At 37.4% G+C, this 11111-nt stretch overlaps 1 long non-coding RNA gene across 1 annotated transcript; it reads left to right on the forward strand.

The window, feature by feature from the left end:
• The first annotated feature begins 207 nt into the window (after nt 1-207).
• LOC128281722 (uncharacterized) lies at nt 208-1909 on the forward strand. Its single transcript, XR_008271984.1, has 3 exons — nt 208-289; nt 404-447; nt 1762-1909. It is a non-coding gene; the product is annotated as an uncharacterized LOC128281722 (long non-coding RNA).
• Nucleotides 1910-11111: the final 9202 nt, after the last annotated feature.

Genomic DNA, 11111 nt, shown 5'->3' on the forward strand with positions numbered 1-11111 from the left:
AGATCTATTTTCTCACATGCGTTTAAGTTGGATTCTAGCGGATATGGGGTAGGAAGGTATTTGGAACGTTCTTCAATGAGTAGATCTCTTGGTAAGTATTGAACCTTCTTTCCATTTGTATCTTGTGGTTTAAGAAAAGCTGAAAACCCCTCTGTCGACTAAGGCTAAAAGGGTTTTTGGTGTTATTTGGTTTGTTGGTGCTAGTGAGGATTAAAGGCTACCGATCGAGGAGTGTATGAAAAGCTTGGATCATCGGAGTGACTAAATCTAGTCATCAACTTCGGTAAAGGTATGAACCCAAGGGCCATTGTGGATGGTGGCCGAATGTGTAAGTGATGATAATAGGTAGTTTTCGATTTGGTTTAATAATAACATGGTCTAATCTATAAGTGGTTGATTATAGGACAAATCGCATAAGAGATCTCGTCAAGGAATATCGCAAATCAGGTGTGTAACGAACCCTTTTTCATAGCTTAAAGCGATAAAATGCCGAAAAGCCGAAATGCCGAAATTCTGGCATTTCGAGGACTTGTGAGCAAGAGAACGCTCACTAGTTAGTTAGAATGATGAGATGATGATCGGGAACAATGGAAACGGTAAGGACGTGTTTTTGGCGTTCACGGTAAGTTGGGCCTCGAGGGGCTAAAATAGGGCCCAATAGGCTTTCGGGCCCATTTGGGTAAAATTGGTAGAAAACGGAAATATGTTAAATTGCATGTTAAGACTGTTAATACTGTTATGGATATAGGCTAAATGGGCCTAGATGACAAAATCGGCTAAGTAGGGCCCATTAGGGGTTTTAGGCCCAATAACTCGGTTTCGTTAAAAGTGGGCTAGAAACGCGGATTACACAAATGAATAGTTAGTAACTGATGATGAACATGGAAAAATCCCTAATTTTTTGTAAAATTACGATATTACCCTTATAATATGAAAATGACCATTTTGCCCCTAGGTCAAAATGACCATTATACCCCTAGGGTTTATATATGAACTTAATGCATGGGATTTTGATAAACATGATATGTATGATATGCACATGACATGTATGATATGCACATGATATGTATGATATGCACATGAGATGTTCATAAATGCATTGGGTTGGGTTTTTATATGGATGGAGGAAGTGCAAAAGGGCTTATGCCCCAGTTATTAAAGGGCTTATGCCCCAGTTATTAAAGGGCTTATGCCCCAGTTATTAAAGGGCTTATGCCCCAGTTATCAAAAGGGCTTATGCCCCAGTTATCAAAAGGGCTTATGCCCCAGTTATTAAAGGGCTTATGCCCCAGTTATTAAAGGGCTTATGCCCCAGTTATTAAAAGGGCTTTTGCCCCAGTTATTAAAAGAGGCTAGGCCTCCAGTTATATGATAAAGCAGCTATGCTGCCAGTGGAGAGTTATGGCGGGGTGGGTCGAGTTAATCCCCACATGGTGTGTTGGTTGGTACGGGTGGAGAGTAGCGGATGGTGGGTTGAGTAGTCTCCCCAAATGGGTTGCATTCTTTCATTTGACATTACATGTGATATTGAAATGGGCCTATGGGCCATACCGTTTCTGATAAAGGCTTGCCCAAGAATATGAAATTTGAAAAGGCTTGACCAGGTGTTATGAAATATGAAATATGAAAAGGGCTATGGCCCAAGACATGTTTGAGATTGGATTTGGGCTTAGACCCAACAGGCTGTTATTGTTTTGGGCTCTGAAAGGGGCTTGTTGTACACTGAGTTTCCAAACTCACCCCCTTTCCTTAACCTTGCAGGTGAGCCTTGATGTGGGGACTTGGGCCGGAGGGGATTTAGAGTGGCCACGGTGATCATCTTTGGGCTTTTAAATAAGCGTTGGTTTTCATTAAATTTCCTTTATTATTTATTTTTGGTTTGTAATAAGGCCATTTTTAACTTTTCTTTTATTTCTTTTCGGATTACTTTAATTTTAATAACTTTAAACACGGTTGATAATTATTCAAATGGGCTAGACTTAGAACGTGTTTTCAAAATGATACTTGTTTTAAAAATATCTCAACACCACGATTAATCGATTTATCAAAGACGTCCACTTAAACAAATTTAAACTCGATATGACAAAGTATGGCTATGGTTGTGGGCATGTCTAGGATTGGATCCAATTAAAGAGCTTGGTACTTAAGCGACCTTCATGGCTCACCTCCTCTATCTCGGATACCTACACGGTGCCCGACTTCCATACACTTTGTTAACTCAACAAAATATATGGTTTTAAAACACTAAAACGCGGGCGTGGGTTTTCAACTCCAATGTGGCACGCCGATTCGCCATAACGTCTGGGCGGGTTTGGGGTGTTACATTTCATAAGCGTATTAACTAAAATTTTTACAGCAAGTTCATTCATTCCCGAATCACGTACCTTCGGAGTTTAACCGGATATAGCTACTCGTTCAAATGCCTTCGGGACATAGCCCGGTTATAGTACCTCGCACAAATGCCTTCGGATCTTAGTCCGGATTTAGTAACTCGCACCAATGCCTTCGGATCTTAGTCCGGATTTAGTAACTCGCACCAATGCCTTCGGATCTTAGTCCGGATTTAGTAACTCGCACAAATGCCTTCGGATCTTAGTCCGGATATAGTCACTTAGCACAAAGCCTTCGGGACTTAGCCCGGACATCATTCGAATAACCAAGCACAATTATCAATAAATCATGACACATTCGTATTTCATCTTCATTAGCAAAACTCAAACACAAGACACTTATCACACTTGCAATTTCGACTCAATAGCCACACACAAAGAGCATGATCTAATCAAATCATAATCTAAGTTCCATTACTCGAAACTTACCTCGGATGTTGTCGAACGGCTTCAACGGCTATTCGATCACTTTTTCCTTTCCCTTATCCAACTGTGGTCCCCTAAGCTTTTGAGCTAATTTAAACAAATTTAACTTATTAAAGTCTCATTTTGCTAGCTTATGGCCGAATATGACAAGGAGTTTGATAGGTCATATGGCCACCTTTTAGCTCAAATACACAATGATCATACACATTTTTAATCACATCAAGCAATTTAATACAATTCATTCGAACATCAAAAGAGAAGCTCAAGGTACTTAGCCCATATATACATTAGACATTAGAGTCACATATGTACGAAATCACGAATCAAATTCAACATACTAGCTAATATTTCCCCTTAGCCGAATTTTCTAAGTCAAGCTAAAGCCATCAATAGGCTACCTATGGCCGAACATACCCATCAACTCATGTACTCATTCGTGTGGCCGAACATACACATCTATGCTAAGGCCGATTGCAACACTTAATACATTCTACAAGTATGGTCACTTGTATTGACTAAACACCATTTGTTTCAAGTTCAAAACTTGGCTAATACACATATATACACTATTAAAGCATCCTCTCCCTTTCCCTTAATTCAACACATGCATTACCCATAATATACAAAATTATATTCGGCCTTAGCACACAACTTGCTAGCCGATTCTTCTCCATCTAGCAACTAATGCACATATGTGCTCCTTTGTTAGACTCTACTTCATCTAACAACAACCATATTTTTCCTCTACTTTCTTAGAACATTCGGCCAAGAGCTATGAAGAAAGATGGACACTTTTTTTCTTGTTTTCTTTCTTACACTCACGGCAATGGAGGGGGGGCAACCACACACATTTTTTTTTCCTTTTTCCATTTCTTTATTACCCATACTCATTATTTTATTGTTCCTAACATACATCACTACATAACATGTTTGTGACATGTTTCCACTCATAGCATGGCCGGCCATTAGCTCAAATATTGGGCAATTTGACATGCAAACCCACCATTTCTACAACATGCATTATTAGGCCACTTTACATTTGCCTAGCACATTTCTAAATTTTCTCACATAAGTCCTTTTGACTAAATTCGCATGCAATTTACTAAATCGAAGCCTAAAACTTTCACACATTCATAATCACATATTTTAGACCATAAATATCATGTTTAAATAATTTGGTGACTCGGTTTAGCGGTCCCGAAACCGCTTCCCGACTAGGGTCACTTTAGGGCTGTCACAACACAAGCATGCAATCATATCATGGACTATCAAATATCATGAAATAATCATCTCTATCTCTGATTTGTGGTCTCGAAACCACTATTCTGACTAGACCTTAATTTTGGATGATACAACTCTCCCCCTTTTTGGGATTTTTGTCCCCAATAATTTTACCGATGAAAAGGTTTGGTATTGCTTCCTCATGGCCTCCTCAGGCTCCCATGTAGCCTCTTCAACCCCATGTCTTTTCCATAGTATTTTCACCAAGGCAATGCTTTTGTTTCTTAATTGTTTGACCTCTCGAGCCAAAATCTTAACCGGTTCCTCACCATAAGTCATATCCGGTCGAATCTCGACATCTGTCGGTGATCTCATACAGCCCTATAAAATGAAGAGTCAACTTGCCTTTCTTGCCGAATCTCAAAACCTTTTTCCATGGTGACACTTTCAAAAATACCTTATCACCGACTTGATACTCAATTTTTTTTGTTTTAGATCTGCGTAGGATTTCTATCTATCCGAAGAGGCTTTCAAGCAATCACGAATCACCTTCAATTTCTCTTTGGTTTCTTTGACTAGATCAACTTCATGAATCTGACTTTCTTTCAGCTTGGTCCAATACAGAGGTCTTCGGCACTTACGTCTGTATAGTGCCTCGTAAGGTGCCATTTTCAAGCTCGACTAATAACTATTGTTATAGGAAAACTCCACTAGTGGTAGGTACATTTCCCAACTACCTTGGAATTCTAATACACAGCATTGGAGCATGTCTTCCAAGATCTGAATTACTCGCTCAGACTAACCATCAGTCTGTGGATAAAAAGTAGTGCTAAAATTAAGCTTTGTATCCAAAGTTTCTTGTAACTTTTTCCAAAATCGTGAAGTGAACCTCGGAACTCTATCTGATACAATCGATATAGGTTATCCATGGAGTCTAACAATTTCACCAATATACAATTTTGTTAACTTATCAAGTGAGAAATCGGTACGCATTAGAATAAAATGAGCCAATTTAGTCAGTCTATCGACAATAACCCATATGGCATATTTCTTTCTCAGAGTTAAAGGCAACCCTGTTACAAAATCCATAGTATGGGCTGAAGTAAACTTGAAGGTACTTGGTGTTCAACCTTTACTTGATGACAAACTAAGCATTTCGATCCAAACTCTGAGATATCACTTTTCATAACATTCCACCAATACATTTTCTTCAAGTCATTATACATCTTTGTGCTGCCCGGGTGAACTGACAAACAACCATTGTGTGCCACATACAAAATATTCTGAATCAACTCAGTGTCTTTTGAAACACAAATCCTACTACAAAACCTCAAACAACCATCGGAGTCACTTAGAAAATCTGGTTCATTGTTGGACTCACATTTAATTCTCTTAGCTTGCAACTCTTTATCATCTTTCTGAGCATCAAAAATCTGTTGAAGAAAAGTGAGTCTAACTCTCAACTCGGCTAGAATCGAACCATCATCGGGCCAAGTTAGCCGTGTATTCATAGCCCTCAAGGCAAACAACAACTTCCTACTCAAAGCATCAGCGACTACATTCGCCTTTCCCAGATGGTAATCAATCACAAGCTCATAATCTTTTAACATTTCCAACCATCTTCATTGCTGCAAGTTTAAATCCTTTTGAGTCATCAAGTACTTTGGACTTTGTGATCGGAATAGACATGGCATTTCTCGCCAAATAATAATGTTGCCAAATCTTCAAAGCAGATACTATGACAGCCAACTCTAGGTCATGTGTTAGATAGTTCCTCTCATGAGGCTTCAACTGCCTCAAAGCGTAAACTACAACTTTACCCTCTTACATAAATACACATCCCAAACCATTCAAGGAAGCATCACTATAAATCACAAATTCTTTACCTGACTCAGATTATACCAGCACCGTAGCCTCAGTCAACAATGCCTTTAATTTTTGAAAACTTTTTGGCACTTTTTTGCATTCGAACTTGACATCTTTCTATAACAACCTCGTCATCAAAGTAGCAACCTTTAACAAACCGTCTATAATAACCAGCCAAGCTTAGAAATCTTCTAACCTCAGTTATATTCCTCTGTGGTTTCCATTCAACAATAGCCGAGATCTTACTCGGGTCTACCTTAATACCATCACCCAAAATAATGTGGGCCAAGAATCCAACTTCTTGAAGGCAAAACTCACTTTTACTAAACTTAGAATACAACTACTTGTCTCTCAAAATTTGCAAAATAGTTCTTAAGTGTTCAGCATGCTCGGATTCATAACGAAAATATATCAGTATGTCATCAATAAAAACAACCACAAATTTATCCAAATATAATGGAAAAATACGATTTATAAAGTCCATAAATGCGGCGGGAGCATTTTTTAGACCAAAAGGCCTGACAAGAAATTTGTAATGACCATACCTCATCCAAAAAGTAATTTTTGACACATCTGAGTCTTTCACCCTCAGCTACTAGTAATCGGACCTCAAGTCTATTTTAGAAAACCATGTCGCTCCTTTCAATTGGTCAAACAAGTCGTCAATCCTTGTAAAGGGATACTTATTCTTAATTTTTACCTTATTGAGTTGTTGGTAATCTATACATAACCTCATGAATCTGTCTTTCTTTTTCATGAATAACACTAGAACACCCCACAATGAAAAGCTCGGCCTCACAAAATGTTTTTCGATCAATTCTTGCAACTGTGCCTTCAGTTCTTTTAATTTAGTCAGGGCTATTCTATATGGAGCAATTGAGATAGGTGTTTTACCAGGGACTAACTCAATATCAAACTCAACTTTGCTAACAGGAGGTAATCCGGGTAGCTCTTTCGAGAACATATCCGGATACTCACATACAACAGGCACTGATTCAATCTTTGATTTGGATTCTTTCGTATTCATCACATAAGCCAAATAATCTTCATATCCCTTTCTCATACATTTTTGAGTAGCCATAGAAGAAATAATAATTGGCAACTTATTTGACTCATCTGATTCAATCCGGAGAATTTCACCATTTTCACATTTCAATTCAATAACTTTTTGTCTACAATTCACTATAGCATCATGAAATGTTAACCAATCTATTCCCAATATAACATCAAATTCATTGGATGACAATAACATCAAGTCAGGCAGAAAACAATGATCTCTAATCATCAAAGGACATTTCTTACATACCTTATCAACTAAAACATGCTTGCCTAATGGGTTAGACACTTTAAACATAAATTTCGTAGACTCAATAGGAATATTCATGCTAGATACCAATTTTATGCACACATATGAATGAGCAGAACCAGGGTCAATCAAGGCAATAACAGATGTGTCAGAGAGAGAAAAAGTGTAACAGCCCAGTTTATACCCTAGTCAGAATAGTAGTTTTGGGACCACAAATCCGAGTTAGAAAAATATTTTAATATTTTTTATGTGTTTACAACATGATATGTGATATGCGTGAAAATTTCGTGTGAAAATTTTATCATTTGTGTGCTCGATTTTATAAAAGGACTTAATCGCGTAAAATGCAAAAGTTACATTCTATTTGATAAAGGTGTGTATTTGTTATGGCTTATTAAATTAAGTTCCTTATTTTGTAATTAGACCCTTGTTTTTGATAATGGAAAATTATGGACATCCATTATAAGTTTTTAAGGCTGACTCATTAAGGTTAGAATAGTAATTTGGTAAATAGTAAATAAAACAAAATGAAATTAAAACCCATTATCATCATCCATAACTGATTAGTGAAGAGAAAAGAAATCTTTTCAGTCAACTAGGGTTCAGCTATTATTCATCTTAATTAAGGTATGATTTTTGATCATTTTTTATGATTTCTATATTTTTGTGATCGTCGCTTATTATTCTAGCTAGCCCATGCCTCAATTTTTGAAAATTTTGATTATTTAAAGTTGCTATTGATGAATTCGTTCTTGGATGCTTGATGATGAAATATGAAAGTTTGATATTAGATATACATGTTTTGAAAAGTGATTTTGGACAAAAATGTCAATTAGAGATTAAATTCTGAAAAGATGAAAATGTGGGGTTTAAAGTGTGAATAAATGTGAAATATGGGCTACAGGGGTACTATGGTAATTTGGCTAAGCATAGATTAAATTGAATTGTGTGAATTTTTGTATTTATGAAATAGGGACTAAATTGAATAAATGTGTAATTTTAGGGGCTAAAGTCCAAAAATGCCCAAATATGTGTTTGTGGATGAAATTGAATGTGTTGTTGAATAAATAGCTAATTTTGAATGTATATAGATCAAGAACGAAAGAAAATGGATTTAGATCGGGGAAAATTGAAAGTTGACGAATAGTCAGTTTCGCCCATTTATTCCAACTACAAAGTAAGTTCATATATAAATGAATGCCTTTAAATTGATCTACAAATGTTTATTAGTCATTGAATTACCATGGATGTTGAACGAGCAAATACGTGCAAGAATCGATGAAGTTACGATATCTGAAAGTCCTGTACGAACCATAAGAATAGTATAGGATACATGTGTCATGACATTAGGATTCCGAGATGTAATATAGTGTAAGACCATGTCTGGGGCATTGGAATTGATTTGAGATTATGTGTAAGACTATGTCTGGGACATTGGCATCGTATATGATTTCGTGTAAGACCTTGTCTGGGACAGTGGCATCGATATTTGATAACATATGAGACCACATCTAGGATATAGCATTGTACGAGTTTACGAGCTATCCGAGTATCCTTATCAATTCTTAACGGTTCAATGGGTAATATTGAGAATGGAATGAAAATGTGAATGAGTATCCTATTCACGTACGTATAGAATAAATATGTTATTCAAGAGTGAAAGGTGAGTATGTTTATTAATGATGAGATGTGAATTAGAAAACTTGTGTATGTCATTTGCTATGGATTCCATGGATAAGTTGGCTTATAATTATCTTGTGTTAAGTTTATTTGTATATGGCTTACTAAGGTTTTCAAATCTAACTTTGTACGTGTTTTTCATTGTTTTATAGATTCTCGAAGCTACCGTGAGCTCGAGGATTGTCAAGGATCGTCGTCACACTATCGAACATTATTTTGGTACTTTTGAAGTTGTAAATATTAATATATGGCATGTATAGGCTAGTGATGTTATGATATGTGTTATGTGTATTTCTTGCTATGTGATATGGTATGAATATGATTGAGACTATGGAATTTGTTTTGGTATAGACTATGTGACGGAAAAATGTTATAATTGATGTATATATATATGGTCTTGTGTGAATGGCCATCTTGATATGATTTGTTAGTTAAAATGGTAATGTTTTGATATGATTTTGAGTTTAATTATATGGTGTTTGAGACAAATGGATTGGCATGATTTTAGTTCATGCAATCGGTATGCTTTGATATGAAATTGAGTATGAAATTGATTGGTGATATTGTCGATTGAATTATGCATGTTTAAGTATGGTTTTGGACCCTTTTTGGGTGGCATGTTGGCCTTATAAATGGCCTATTTTTGTCCACATGGGTCGAGACACGGGCGTTTGTCTCAGTCGTGTGCAACACACAGTCATATTACACGGCCATGTGTCCCTGGGGTACCCTTCGATTTAAAGTCAGTATACCCTATAGTTTTGACACAGCCTAGACATATGGGTGTGTCTACTGGCCGTGTGTGGTACATAGGCTGACACATGGGCGTGTGATTGGCCGTGTGACCCAAGTCAGTAACCCCCTTAGATTTCACACGGCCTGACACATGGGCGTGTCCTCAACCGTGTGTTACAAGTCAGTATGTATGCCCTATTTTAACACGACCTGTGACATGGGCGCGTCTGGTAGTCTTGTAAGACACACGGCCTGTTCACATGGGTGTGTGACCTTTAATGTTTTGAAATTTTTGTATGTTTTCTTAAGTTTGTAAATGTTATTGGTTTAGTCTTGAACCTCTTATAAGCATGTTTTAAGGTCTCGTAGAGCCTAATAAGGGACATTGTGAATGTTTTGAATGAATTTCGATTATGAATGCTTAATTGTATGTGAATGAGGTGTGTTATCCGGTAATGCCTCATAACCCTATTCTGGAAATAGATACGGGTGTTACAAAAAGTACCCGTAATCACGTCGGGAGAAGATTTGTCCTCGCACGCACATATAGCATAGGCCTTAACCAGAGCTCTAGCCTCGGATCTTACCGTTGTATCTCTTGTTGCATTCTTACTACTAGCCTCATTACCGGCGTTTCTTGAAGGTATTTCTTTTGTAGCCGTACTACTCAGCCTTGTATTCTGAAATTTTTCTTTTTCGGCCAGCTCAGGACAGTGGTCTTGAGAACTACATCAGAAACAAGCTCTATCACTAACCCTACACTTATCAAAATGACCTCTACCACACTATTGGCACTCGGGTTTGGGAGCTCTATCATTACCCATATTAGCCACGGAGGTAGCCTGAGATCTAAAACCCAAATTTTGCTTCTTACAGTTTCTGTAAAAATGCTCAACCAACACATAAGAATGAGAATACATATCTCTGGATTTCTTAGACTAGATGGAAGTGACTTTCTCATCGGCCTATTCCTTATATCTCTAGCCTCAGTTTTTGCTCTTCTCCTTTCCTTGGTCAGCTCTTCAGCTTTACAGGTCCAATCAACGAGCACAACAAATTCCTTCAGCTCAAGAATACCCACTAACACTCGTATGCCTTCATTAAGTCTGTCTTCAAACCTTTTACCCATTTTAGCCTCAGAGGATACATACTCCCAAGCATATTTGCTGAGTCTGACAAACTCTCTTTCATACTCAGCAACTAACATGAAACCTTGTTTCAAATCGAGAAACTCCTTACACTTTTGATCAATGAATCGCTCACTAATGTATTTCTTTTGGAACTCTTCTTGAAAGAATTCCCATGTGACCATTTCTTTCGAAACCACCGAAACAAACATCTTCCACCAATGATATGCCGCATCCCTCAACAATGAAATAGTACACTTCAGACGTTTAATAGGTGTGCAGGATAGTTCATCGAATACCCGAATGGAATTCTCTACCCAAACTTCTACTCTTTGGGGATCATCATCGACATTGGCCCTA

The sequence above is a fragment of the Gossypium arboreum genome, chromosome 10, assembly GCF_025698485.1.
Source record: "Gossypium arboreum isolate Shixiya-1 chromosome 10, ASM2569848v2, whole genome shotgun sequence".
Taxonomy (NCBI): domain Eukaryota; kingdom Viridiplantae; phylum Streptophyta; class Magnoliopsida; order Malvales; family Malvaceae; genus Gossypium; species Gossypium arboreum.